This window comes from Mus pahari, chromosome 17 (genome assembly GCF_900095145.1).
Source record: "Mus pahari chromosome 17, PAHARI_EIJ_v1.1, whole genome shotgun sequence".
In the NCBI taxonomy this organism is placed as follows: domain Eukaryota; kingdom Metazoa; phylum Chordata; class Mammalia; order Rodentia; family Muridae; genus Mus; species Mus pahari.
The window spans coordinates 29,612,489-29,625,291 of NC_034606.1; the positions used below are offsets into that span (position 1 = coordinate 29,612,489).

At 35.7% G+C, this 12,803-nt stretch overlaps 1 protein-coding gene across 4 annotated transcripts in view; it reads right to left on the reverse strand.

Moving 5' to 3' along the window:
• Fam49b (family with sequence similarity 49 member B) overlaps positions 1-12,803 on the reverse strand; it is a 132,634-nt gene that overhangs the window by 42,654 nt on the left and 77,177 nt on the right. For all 4 annotated transcript variants that reach the window (XM_029531121.1, XM_021216917.2, XM_021216915.2 and 1 more), the window contains one exon: positions 3,879-3,917. The gene's annotated coding sequence lies outside the window, so the exon portion shown is untranslated. The remainder of the gene's footprint in view (positions 1-3,878; positions 3,918-12,803) is intronic.

Below are 12,803 nucleotides of genomic sequence, written 5' to 3' on the forward strand. Positions count from 1 at the left end.
AAAAAAAAAAAAGAAATAAGCTTGTAAAGTGTGTTACCTATGAAATTATCATTCAAGTACCAATTCCACAAAGATTGTACAAATCAAAAGCAAGGCTGGAGAGTAATGTTTACTGCTAAGATACTAAACTGTCAGAGACTATAAGACTTTTCCATGAAGCTCTTTCCCATCACCAAACTCATCATCTTCAATAGTGGTGAAAATGTTTATAAATAAACATTATAGCAAGGGCCAAAATAAGTAATAACAACATTATCAATAATAACATTTTTTCTAGTTTTTGAATGGAGAATAAGGTCTACAGAGACATTACTGTCTACTCCATACCAACATTCCATGTCATGCCCTTAGACTTCTTAGGAATAAAAGAGAGAGGAGCTCAGAAATCTGCCAGAATTTCCCAAGTAGGAATAAAAGTCCAGTGCTAACTTCACTATGGCTGAAACAGTGAGATCTTTAAATTGTGTTTCCACTTTCTTCTTCTCCTCATAATTTCTATTAAGAGATAAAGTATTCTATTAAGTCAGGTGTCCCTTATTTTCTATTGTGGATCAAGGGTTCTTAAGTTAATATCCCTGTAAGGTCTAAAACACATCAAATGGTTTTTACATTTGGTTACCAATAATCATGGTACCCAATAATCTTAAACCAGGGAAGGGACCATCCATGCTAAAATGGGAGGCTCAATCAATCATAGCCATTTTTATCATAGTTTGAATTTCCCCTGTAGCATCCAAGTAGCTCTCCAGCTACTGTTTAAATGTTCTTTGTAGAACTTATTTAGATTTCAGCCATTGCAACAGGAAATGTGGCACTGTAGGGGTGGGGTTTAAGAGCCTCCTCTTAGCTGCCTGAAAGACAGCAGTCTTCTGTTTGTCTTCTGAACAAGCTGTAGAACTTTCAGCTCCTCTAGTACCATGCCTGCCTGGATGCTGCCATGCTTCCTGCCTTCATAATAGACTAAACCTCTGAACCTGTAAACCAGCCCCAATTAAACACTGTACTTTATAATAGTTGCCTTGGTCATGGTACCTCTTTCACAGCAATAGAAACCCTAACTAAGACAGTACTTAAATAGTTTTATGAATCATTATCTCTTACAATGCTAATTGGACTCTGGCAGTGGCCATCATTACAAGGTTACATTGTCAAGTAGGTGGTAATTACAAATAAATACATTGTTTTTTTCATTATATCAGTTTAAAAAATACTGTCTTACTTCATTTTAAGAGTATAAACAAACTCCCTGGGTAAATTTTATTTTATTTGAGACAGGATTCACTATGTAGCCCAGGTAAGCCTCAAATTCCAAGGCATTTAAAGTAACAATGTAAATGCTGGTGCTTCTATTTTTTTTTAAAGGCAAATTTATAGACAAAAACTAAAAATGTATTTTCTTAATAGCATAGAATTTTAAATAATTTAAAACCATCATAAGACCAAATATAATATGCATATATCATATAAATTTGACGAAGTATGTCACTGAGTATTACAGCTTTTAAAGTTGTAATAACACAACACACACACATATATCTTAATGTATCTTATATAGCATGTAAGTAGATTATATATATATATATATATATACCAAAGTTTAACTCATTTATTGTTTTACTATTCCTACCATATGTTCAAAGTTGCTGGGAGGGATAAAAAAAGAAAAGAACATAAATGAAAGAGGACAGAAGCATGCATATCAAGTAAAGAATGTGTGAAATGTTGGGAAAAACTCAACTTCTGAATCTTGTGAAAGAAACTTAACAACTAGAGAAATTAAGTGATTTAGGTCAAACCAGCAACTAGTGGAACAGTAGTGTTTAAGAAACCTGGAACTGCATTTTGTAAGAACATCTTTAAGAGGCAGTACTGAAGCCAGATCATACTTACAGAAAGAACTCAGTATCACCATAATACAACTGTGGCCCCTTTAAAACTAATGTTGGTGGTGCTTTTGCAATCAACCAAATTGCCATACATCTCCACTCCCTGAACCTGAAAGTGCCTATCAAACATTCTTTTCCAAAACATATTGTTTCCGTTGTTATTGACCAGCAAATAGAATAATTGTCTTCAAAGCCTTTTCACAAACTTCTAATCTATACTAGTAGGGTATTTCAAAGGAATGGACATACACACCCTCTTCATTGGAGACAAGGTCTCTCTATCTGTACCTCAACTGCTAGCCACAAATTTGCAAAGCTCCTCTCCTGTCTCAACCTCCAGAATGCTGGGTCTACAGTCTTTACAACCATACCAGGCAGCTCTTTTCTTTTAAGATCAGTTATATAGGACCAGGAAAACTACACTCACTGAAGAAGAATGAGAAAGGAAGGAGGATGTGGTTTCTCACTGCTCAGAGACTGCAATGTCTATGAAACTGAACAGGAAACGTTTTACCAACTTCTACATGAAAAATGAGCAAGTCTTTTAATAAAGATTATAGTCAACAAGTTATAGCAAAAGTAGTTTCCATGAACTTGTTACTAATTAAAATTACAAATATTTTTACAGTAGTTAGCAGTTATTCTACAGAAGTGGTTTTCAACCTTCCTAATGCTGCAACCCTTTAATATAGTTCCTCATGTGTGGTGACCCCAAACATAAAGTTATTTTCATTGTTACTTCAAAACTGTAATTTTGCTACTGTTATGTATCGAACTGTAAAATATCTGTGTTTTTCAATAGGTTTAAGCAACCAAGTGAATAGGTCACAACCCCCAGGTTGAGAACTGCTGTTCTAAAATTTATAATCTGGTGAAAGGACAGATTAGCCTACCATAATCTGCATATTTGTGACAGTATTTCAATTTAACTGGGTTCCTCACATAAGCATGAGTCATTAGGACCATTACTGTGGGTCAGAGGTCACAGGCTCCTACAGATTACAAAAGATGCCCTTAGCATGACAACTGGTGACAGATCAGGGAAATAATGACAATTCTGAGGGGTCCTCATTAGGACATTAGATAAAATATTTATCTTAAAATATTAATTATTTAAACATTTAAATATTAGATATTTTAAAATACCTTAAATTTTTAAAATAAAAATAAGATTTTTACAACAAATTTTTAACTAGAAAACCACAAAGTACACCTATAAAACTAAGATTTTAAAATATCTACACATTTCTGAAAGTAAAATATTGGCAAAATAAATAATCAAATGATTACAAATATTTATGTACTCAAGACCCTTTAATGGCAATTGTTTAGCATTCACTACTTCTAAGATTTTTAAACATTTTTACTTAATCTTTGCTATTTAATATGCATGGGTCCATGTACATATGTATGTTTGAGTGTGCACCTGGAAGTCAGAGGACACCTTGTCACAACTAGTCATTTGCTTCTTCCGTTTAGGTTCTGGAACTCCAACTCACATTCAGACTCACAGCAAGTACTCTCACCCCCTGTGCCATCTCACTGAAACCTTCAGACATTTTTCTTAAAGGACTAAAACTAACAACAAGATAGAATTCTTATTTAAGATGATGTATAAAAGTTTCTTTCTCTCTAATTCTCAATGTATAGGTACCATATTTTCCCCCTCTCACTTATTATACTATTAAAGTTATATCTTGAACTTTTATTGATCAATTCTACTGGTTATAGAGAAAGGAATCCAAAAGAAAACATATACCTCTTCTACTTGAAGGGCCATCAGTAGAAGTTCTAATTAATTTATATGTTCCCCATTACTCCCTAAGACAGAAATTATACAATATTATCTACATATACTTTTAGTAAGTTTTATACTAACTTCAATATATAAAAAAAAACTTTTCCCTAAATGATATTTTCTTAATATAGGTTGGTATTTATTTTATATTTCACATATGTCTCAACAATCATTTCCCCCAAAGACATATTTACCTTCAGCCAGTGCTGGTGATTCTGTCCTTGTCCTTCTATCTGTTTAAAGAAGAGAAAGGGAAGAAGAGTCTAAAACATCATTATACTTCTAAATAAGTCATTACAACTAACCTCAACTATAAGTACCCATGTTCCCCAGAACCACATAGAGAGCCAAACATAGTGGTATCTGACTTCTCATCCCAGAGTTAGAGAAGAAGGGAACACAGAGACTCTTTCACGCTCACCAGACTGCCAGCCTACCCAAATTGCTTCAGGTTCAGTTAAAGACTCGCACACATCTCTCTCTCTCTCTCTCTCTCTCTCTCTCTCTCTCTCTCTCTCTCTCTCTCNCACACACACACACACACACACACACACACACACACACACACACCTCTCTCTCTCTCAAGAGTAGTTGAGGAAAATTACCCAACTTTGATCTCTAGCCTCTACATATACACACACAACCACCTACACAAAAAAGCACACATATTACATATACATACCACACCATACATTCATGAAATGTTGTATGTAACATGTGTATTTCCTTGGATGAATTCAACCACTGTATATGAAGGGCCTACTATAAGTAAGTATCATATTAGCTCTATAAGAGCATAAATAAATGACCAAACAGCAAGGATGTAGCCTTCAAGACACTCAGTATACTAAACACAACTCAATACTCATCATAGAATATGAAAAAGTTAACAAGAGAGACACAATTGGAAATTTCTCTGTATCCTTATCACAGGGGCCAAAGGGACCTATTTGTACTTCTTACCATAGTTGAAGCTCACCTGGTGAGAAAGTCTTCAATGCCTGTCTTATTCGAGGTATTAAAACACACATTCCATGATAACAGCCCATCATTTGCTACTGGCAGATTTGGCAAAAACCAAAGTTAAGCCACAATGTGCTTTCAAGTGGGTTTTACCACTTCAAAATGACTTTATTATAATTTTGCAACTAAGAACACCTGTAAGATAACCATTGTAACTGCTTATGTCACATATAAAATTATCTAACTGCTGACTTTTATGTGGAAATTTCTTTCTTTGATAGTTTATTTTATAACTCAGGAGTCCTGGGTTTAAAAAACACAATTTCCATGAAATATTACTGGGTAGCATCTTGAGGACATGTGGCACTGTGTTCCCAGATGGCAAATGATCTTATGCTTAACACCGTCCCCTACATGCTAAAATGTGTCTCTGATTTTAATTAAGTCAGTCAACAGATGGAAGGAAGCAAAAACTGCAAAGAAAGTCCATTCGCTTAAGTCTTCCAAATCAGTTGGTTTTTTGTTTGTTTGTTTTAAAGGGGAGCAGGGGTGGGAAAGAAAGGGCCTTCTACAGGGGATACAGGACAGCTCTGCGGAACTCTCAGAATTGACTGCTGTCTGGCTATTTCAACTCCTTACTTTGGAACAGTGTGTTAAACTTACTTACCATGGGTAGAAGAGGTAAAGAATGGGCAAGAAACAAATCCTAACAACCATAAAGCCCTATGGATACCACTTCATAGTGCAAACAAGAGGGCAAATACCAATGACCTAGTAATGAGAATTAGTGTCTTTTCTTATCCAGTGCCAACTAAGCCAGCAGCTACTGCAATTATGCCACAAAAAGGATAAATCAACTAAAGCAACTTGACCCTTGGAGAAGAAGGCCAAGTCGCTCAGGAATCAGCCTCTGCAGTGCTAGCTAAAAGGAAGGAAGACCAAGAATATGGGAATGAGCCTTTTTCTACTGATTTCTGCTAGTCATCTATTGTGATTATGACCACCATCTAAGAGATGGCACAGCAAGTGGGCAACACAGGATATCTTACTCCAATGGAATCTCAATTGCATTTTCTGTGGCTCATTGACTCTATGATATTTTGCCTAAGAAATGTCCATAAAATTCTGAATCCAGAGAGACAAACAAACATAGAAAGTGAAAGTGTTAACATTATAGACAACTTTTGACCAACAGGAGAGATCTGAAAGATAAATACTCTCCTTGGCTCCTATTTGATGGCATAGTTTTCCTTTCTTTTCAAAGACTTCTTCAAGAGTGAGTCAGTTGCTCGCAGATGATCTACTCAATAATGCATCTTTGAATAGTCTTTCCTTCCCGTTTTACTTTTCCTCACCTTCCAACTATTTCTTAGTAACAGAACTGAAAAAAGATCCCTGCACACAAGCCTGTCTGTCTTGTAATGTTTTTCTGAGGTCAAACCAGGTTATTTCCCTTCTAAACCATCCTACATCACTGGACAGTCCTTAATCTCCTTTCTTGATCTCCTCTTCCTTCAAACTCTGGAAACTGTCATACCAAGGGCATAGTCTTAGGTTCTCTGCTCCCTTCAGGATCTCATTCTGTCTCACAATTTTTCTCAACAGCTAGACAGCTCAAGCTTTCACATTGGGTCTCTCTAACTTGGTACTCACCCTTTGACCACCTACTCAGTTTTTCCAAGAGATAGTCTCACTTTACATGTCCCAAACTGAGCTCTTCATTTTTACTACTCAAATTTGATCTACTTGAAGCAACCTCCATCTCATGTGACAAATCAGCTTTTCCAGGTTCTTCAGTTAAATTTTGGGTTCCTTTGCACTCCATGTCCTACTCTAAAAGCCTCATCCCATTAGTTGTATTAAATCTACAAACTCTTGAGGTTCTACATTAAGTCACAAGTCAGCTGTGACTACTTTAAGTAGAAGTGCTAACTAGGGTGTTGCACACATTTGTATGTTTTATCCAATAATAAAGCAAACAAAATACTCTGCAAACTATCTTTAGTTATTAATCCATTGATTTGAAACCTCTGTCTCAGAACTTCCCACTATCTAAAATGTATTACAGAATTAATTCTAAATCATTCATTTCCACCTACATATGTGAGCCACTCATGATCAAAGTCTAACATCACTGGTTATCCACAAGAAAGCTTCTTGGATCAATGTTATTAATACTAATGGAATGAACCGTTTTACTTTCTTTTTCTTGCAAAAACAAGCTACTTTCCCTAACAACTATTGCAGCTACCCAAAAATAAGTGGCTTCTTGGCTAGCCACTTTAATAAACCACAGAGACAAACCAGAACCGCATAAATAAAACCATAAGGAAATTTGAAGTCATATTGTCAAGCTCTTAATGAACCAATATCTGATAAAACACCAGCAAGTATATTTACCTTTGGAACAAACATCAAGTAATAAATACTAGGCAATATTTAAGTTGGGTAATCCAAGTACCACTTAGTATAATACAAACCAAGTATTAAAAAGCATGTTTAAAAAAAAAGAATATTCTAGAGGAGGAAGGTATTGCGATTGTACAATACAATGAAAGATTTCTTAAATAAGTAATATTAGAATAATCTCATGGAAAACTGAGACCCTTTGCAGCCAGTATATTGTGGATGAATTATAGCTTATTTTTCAGAACTAAATCTCAAAAATATTTTTGTATTGACTACTGGAGTAATATATTAAAATTTAAAGGTGATAAGAAATTCATGATAGAAAGCTGTTACCAGGTATTTAAGGCTAAAGTAAGTCCTGGAGAGATGCTGAGTGGTTAAGAGTGCTTTACTGTTACTACAGAAGACCTGGGTTTGGCACCAGAAAGCGCATGGCAGCTTACAACCACCTGTAAGTCCAGCTTCAGGGACTCCAACACCCTTTTGAACTTCATGGACTCTTACACACAAAAATAAATTTAACTAAAAGTAAAGGATAGACCAATGTTTAAATAAGTGCTTTAATATTCATAATCAGGAGGAAAACCTACAATAACTTCGAAAAGGTAGAGAAAACAGTAAATACACACATACACACACACACACACACACTCCCTAAAAATAAACTAGAAGTACTACAGCATGATTTAATGCATGGGTTCTGGAATAAGTAGACTAAAGTTGAGTCTCAATTATTTAAATTAATATTTTGTTGAGTGTTTCACTGTGTGTAAAGGGAACACTTGCACATAAGTTTACTTTATTTGTAAAACAGCAAATATAATCTCAAAGAATGTATGATGATTAATGAAAATGTTTTATTGAACATGGTCATAACTGGTCTTATTTTATCATTAAAAATAGAATAAGATATATATTATTTCATCCCATTAGTATTATTATACTGTTAAAAATAACAGTTGAAGATACACCAGCGCTCAAATTTCTGAATAAAAATCTTGACATGAATGCATTTTATGCCATGATTACTTCTATACAATGACCTTATCATAAGGGAAGGTTACATTAAGAGCACCCTCCTTGCTAGAAAAATAGATACATAAAATATCAAGGTATATAAAATATAGCCATGGATTCTGTATACAAAGGTTCAACCAACTGTGGAGCCTAACAATCTAGGATGAAAACTATTCATGGATGACAAAAATTGTTTATGTTTTAAATGTATACAGCTTTCCTTGTGGTTATTACAATGATAAGGTATAACTATGTAGCATTTATACTGTATTAGGTATTATTCATAATTTATACATCATTTAAACTATATTATATAAATGACTTCCAGATGCTATGCAATTTTATGCAAGGAACTTGCATTTGTAGATTTTGGTATCTACAGGAGTGGCCTTGGAACCAATGAGTATTTGGGGAAATTATTATCAATTTTAATTTTCAAGTATATTTTAGTATTTTTAAATTGACAGTATCAAAATATTTGCTGGGTGTGGAAGTATAGACCTGTAATTCAAGCACCTGGGAGGTTGAGGTGGAAAGATTGCCATGAGTTTGAGGTCAGCCTGAATAGCACAGTGAGTTCCAGGAGCATACGCTACAGAATCAAACCATGTCCCAAAAAGAGAAAATAGCATACAAAATGGAAGAAAAATTTTACCAACTATCCATTACTCAGGGAATCAATATCTAGAAAATATAAAGACCTTCAAGTCAAAAACATACACACAGGCACATGCACACGCACTCACACATGATCTCATCCAAGTAGCTAATCTCAGCTCCAAGAGTACTTGCCTGGTGTCTTAGGGTTTCTATTACTGCAGTGAAATACCACGACCAATTGCAAGCTGGGGAAGAGGGGGTTTATTTGGCTTGATTTCCACACTGTAGTTCATCAACAGAGGAAGTCAGGACAGAAACTCAAACAAAGCAGGAACCTGGAGACAGAAGCTGATAGAGGCCATGGAGGGTTGCTGCTCTCAGGCTTGTTCCTAATGCCTGATCAGCAAGCTTCTTATAGAACCCAGAAGTGGCCTCACCCAAAATGGGCTGGACCCTTCCCCATCAATCACAAATTAAGAAAGTGCCCCTCAGGCTTGACTACAGGCCAATTTTATGAAGACTTTTTCTCAACTGAGGTTCTCTCTTCTCCAATGACCCTAGCTGTTGAGTTGATATAAACTAGCCACCACACCCTGGCACATGTGCAATGCCAAAAGTTAGCCCATTATTTATCTATATAATCTTTACAAACTAAGATTTTGTTTTCAACCTGATCAAGCCCCAGGGATCCTCCTGTCTATGTCTTTCTGGTTCTGGGATTACAGGTGTGTAGATACTTGACAGTGGGACTTTTCTGATAATCTCAACTCAGAAATGTTTTAGAGTACACATCAATAAACCAAAGACTATACAATGGTTTCTGGAGGAGGCGCTTCAATCAGACAAGCAGAGCTAAGATATATTCTCACAAAACACATGCTTTGAAGCTCTATAAATTCAAATTTTGAGAAGTTCAGTGTTTAGATCAACCTGATATGTTCAAGTGCCCTTATAAAATCCAAACACATGATTCAAGTTTAATGACATAATGAGTAATAAAAGGCACTGACAAGTAAACACAGTTAAATTCCATATACAAAGAAAACAGCATTTTCCTAAGGGTCAATTAAGTAACAAATCAAATAGCTACTCAAATATGTAGAGTATGCAAAACTGCATTTGTTCTGTAATAATTCCAAATGCTAGTTTGATTTTTAAATTCAGAGTTTTTCTTTGTTTTTAATTTATGACAAAAGATCTGGCTTATTTCAGGAATGCAAAGTGAATTCAGCCTATCTTTACCCAATTAACAAAGTAAAAAAAGTAAGATAAAATAATTGTATAAATTACCTCAAATGAAATATAGACCCTGATATAGCTGTCTTGTGTGAGGCTATGCCAGTGCCTGGCAAATACAGAAGTGGATGCTCACAGTCAGCTATAGGACTGGACACAGGGTCTCCAATGGAGGAGCTAGAGAAAGTACCCAAGGAGCTGAAGGGGTCTGCAACCCTATAGGTGGAACAACAATATGAACTAACCAGTACCCCCAGAGCTAGTGTCTCTAGCTGCATATGTAGCAGAAGAAGGCCGACTAGGGAAGAGAGGCCCCTAGGTCTTGCAAACTTTATATGCAGGGGAACGCCAGGGCCAAGAAGTGGGAGTGAGTGGGTAGGGGAGCAGGGTGGGGAGAGGGTATAGGGAACTTTCGGGATAGCATTTGAAATGTAAATAAAGAAAATATCTAATAAAATTAAAAATAAGAAATATAGTCACTTTATGGTAAAACAAAATATATTAAGTAAAATAAAATTTGCAACAATAAAGTCATCTAATTCAACCAAAAGTCTAATATAAACATAATTCTTAAAAAACAATACATGGGTTGGACCTAGGCTCCCCCAGCTTGGTCTTCAACAACACCTGGAGCAGAGGCTGTCGCTGACTCTGCTGCCTGCCTGTGGATACTGCCCCCTAACTAGGCTGCCTTGTCTGACCACAGAAGGAGAGGAGGTACCTAGTCTTGCAGTGACTTGATGTGCGAGGGTGGGTTGGTACCCAGAAGAGGACTCCCCTTCACAGAGTTTGAGAAAAGGAAGGGGTTGGGGTAAGGGGCTATGGGGGGGGGGCGGGCTGGGAGGAGAGTGGGCTGTGATCATGATGTAAAATAAATAAATTAATGGGGGGAGGAGGGAGTAAGGAAAAAAAAAAAAAACAGTAGAAGCTTTCCCCTTAAGACCTAAAGCAAGACAAAACTGTCTAACCCCTGTTCCTATGTAACATTTCAAGTCACAACTGGTGTGAAAAGTTAAGAGGAAAAGGTTGAAAATGTTAAATTACTTTCTTTTTATTTACGTGTGCATGCTTATATATACCATGTTTATGCAGGTTTCCGTGGAGGTTACAAAAGTACTGTAAAAGCAGTATGTGCTAAGCCATCTCTCCAGAATTCCCCCACCCCATCCCACCCCACCCCCACCTTAAAGAAAAACTAAAACCTTTGGTTCCCACTATCAGAACTACTTACAAAGTAAAAAAACAAAAAACAAAAACAAAAAAAAAGACACTACTTTAGACCTCAAGCATTTGATATGAATATATTACCAATACAAGAATACCTATCATCCTTATCTCAACTACAAAAGAGAAAGAATTATTTCCATATACGAATTTACATTAAAATTGGAACAAGGAATAAATGTAACAAAAGCTGAGCAATTATCTGCATAGAGGTAAAAAGCCACAGGCAATGAGGCCAAGTCCATAAGAGAGAGGCTATCATGATAGCAACTGATATATATATAAATAGAGTCTCCCAAATTCACATAAATACTAAAGACTTTTGTTTGATTGGTTGACTTTGTTTTTTTGAGAGTGTTTCTCCGGGCAGTTTTGGCTGTACTGGAACTAGCTCTGTAGACCAGGCTGGCCTTGAACTCACAGAGATCCATGCTTGCTTCTGCCTCCTGAATGCTGGAATTAGGTGTATGCCACCACTGCCCAGCCTAAAGACATTTTTAACCAAAATTGCAAAAGGATTTTTTTGAACTTAAATTCTTAAATTTGTATGAAAAAAAATTCGAGAACAATCAAAATGTCCAAGGAATCAAGTATGTAAGCTTGTCCAAACAGATTTCAGGATATAAAATAATCTAGAGTAGACATCATGGTACTGGTAAGAAAACAAACTAGCAACACAAAGAAAATACAAAGATTGAAAAGCAGAATACACACGCTAGGAACAAGCACATACCTACATATAAAATAGGATGGAAGCATGTGCTTGCACATGTAGATCACTGAAGAAAGAAGACTGTTGATCAGTTTTTAAGGGGAGTATTCACATAAGAAAAAAAAGTGCCTATACTATATCATAAAAAATAAAATAAAAAATAAAACCTATGGGATTTAATCACACAGAAAAATCCCAACTTTTGGAATGAAATTCAGAATACTTCTTTATGGTCCCAAAGTAGACACAGCAAGGTGCTCACAGAATTACAAAAAGCACTACCTATCAATGAAAACACTTTAATCAAACTAATTATCAAGAACTTCTAAGATTAACATGGTGGTCCACAGCTAAAGCCTAGGGCAAAACAATTATGAGTTTAAAGCAGCCTGGAATACAAGGTGAGACTTTGTCTCAAAAGAAACAAACAAACAAACAAGAAAAACTGTTTAACATGACACTTCAAAGAAACCAAACAGTAAATCACTGAACTATAAGATACAATGCATATACCTGAGGAAGGATTAGTATCTAGTATCTAAAAACCCCTGCTAATTATTTGTAGGATAGAATAATAAATAAAATTAGTTTTCAAAATGAACCACAGTTTAAAAAAAAGGTTTTAAACATGCATACTTAAAAAAAATAAACAAGTAGAAACAATATCTTTGGTTTTGACATTTTACAACCATTAGACTGAATAAAAAATTAAGATATCTGACACTATTAGACAGTTCCGTGGTTAAGAGCATTTACTAGCTCTTCTATAGGATGGGAGTTTAGTTCCAAGCACCCACATCAGGCTGCCTATAAGAGCAATTCCAGGGAACACAATGTCCTCCTGTCCTCTATAGGCACCTGTACTCATGTGGCATAATACAGACACACATGAACAAATAACTACGAAATCTGACAATATCAAATAGCATCCAATGAGATTATAAACTGTCACCACACA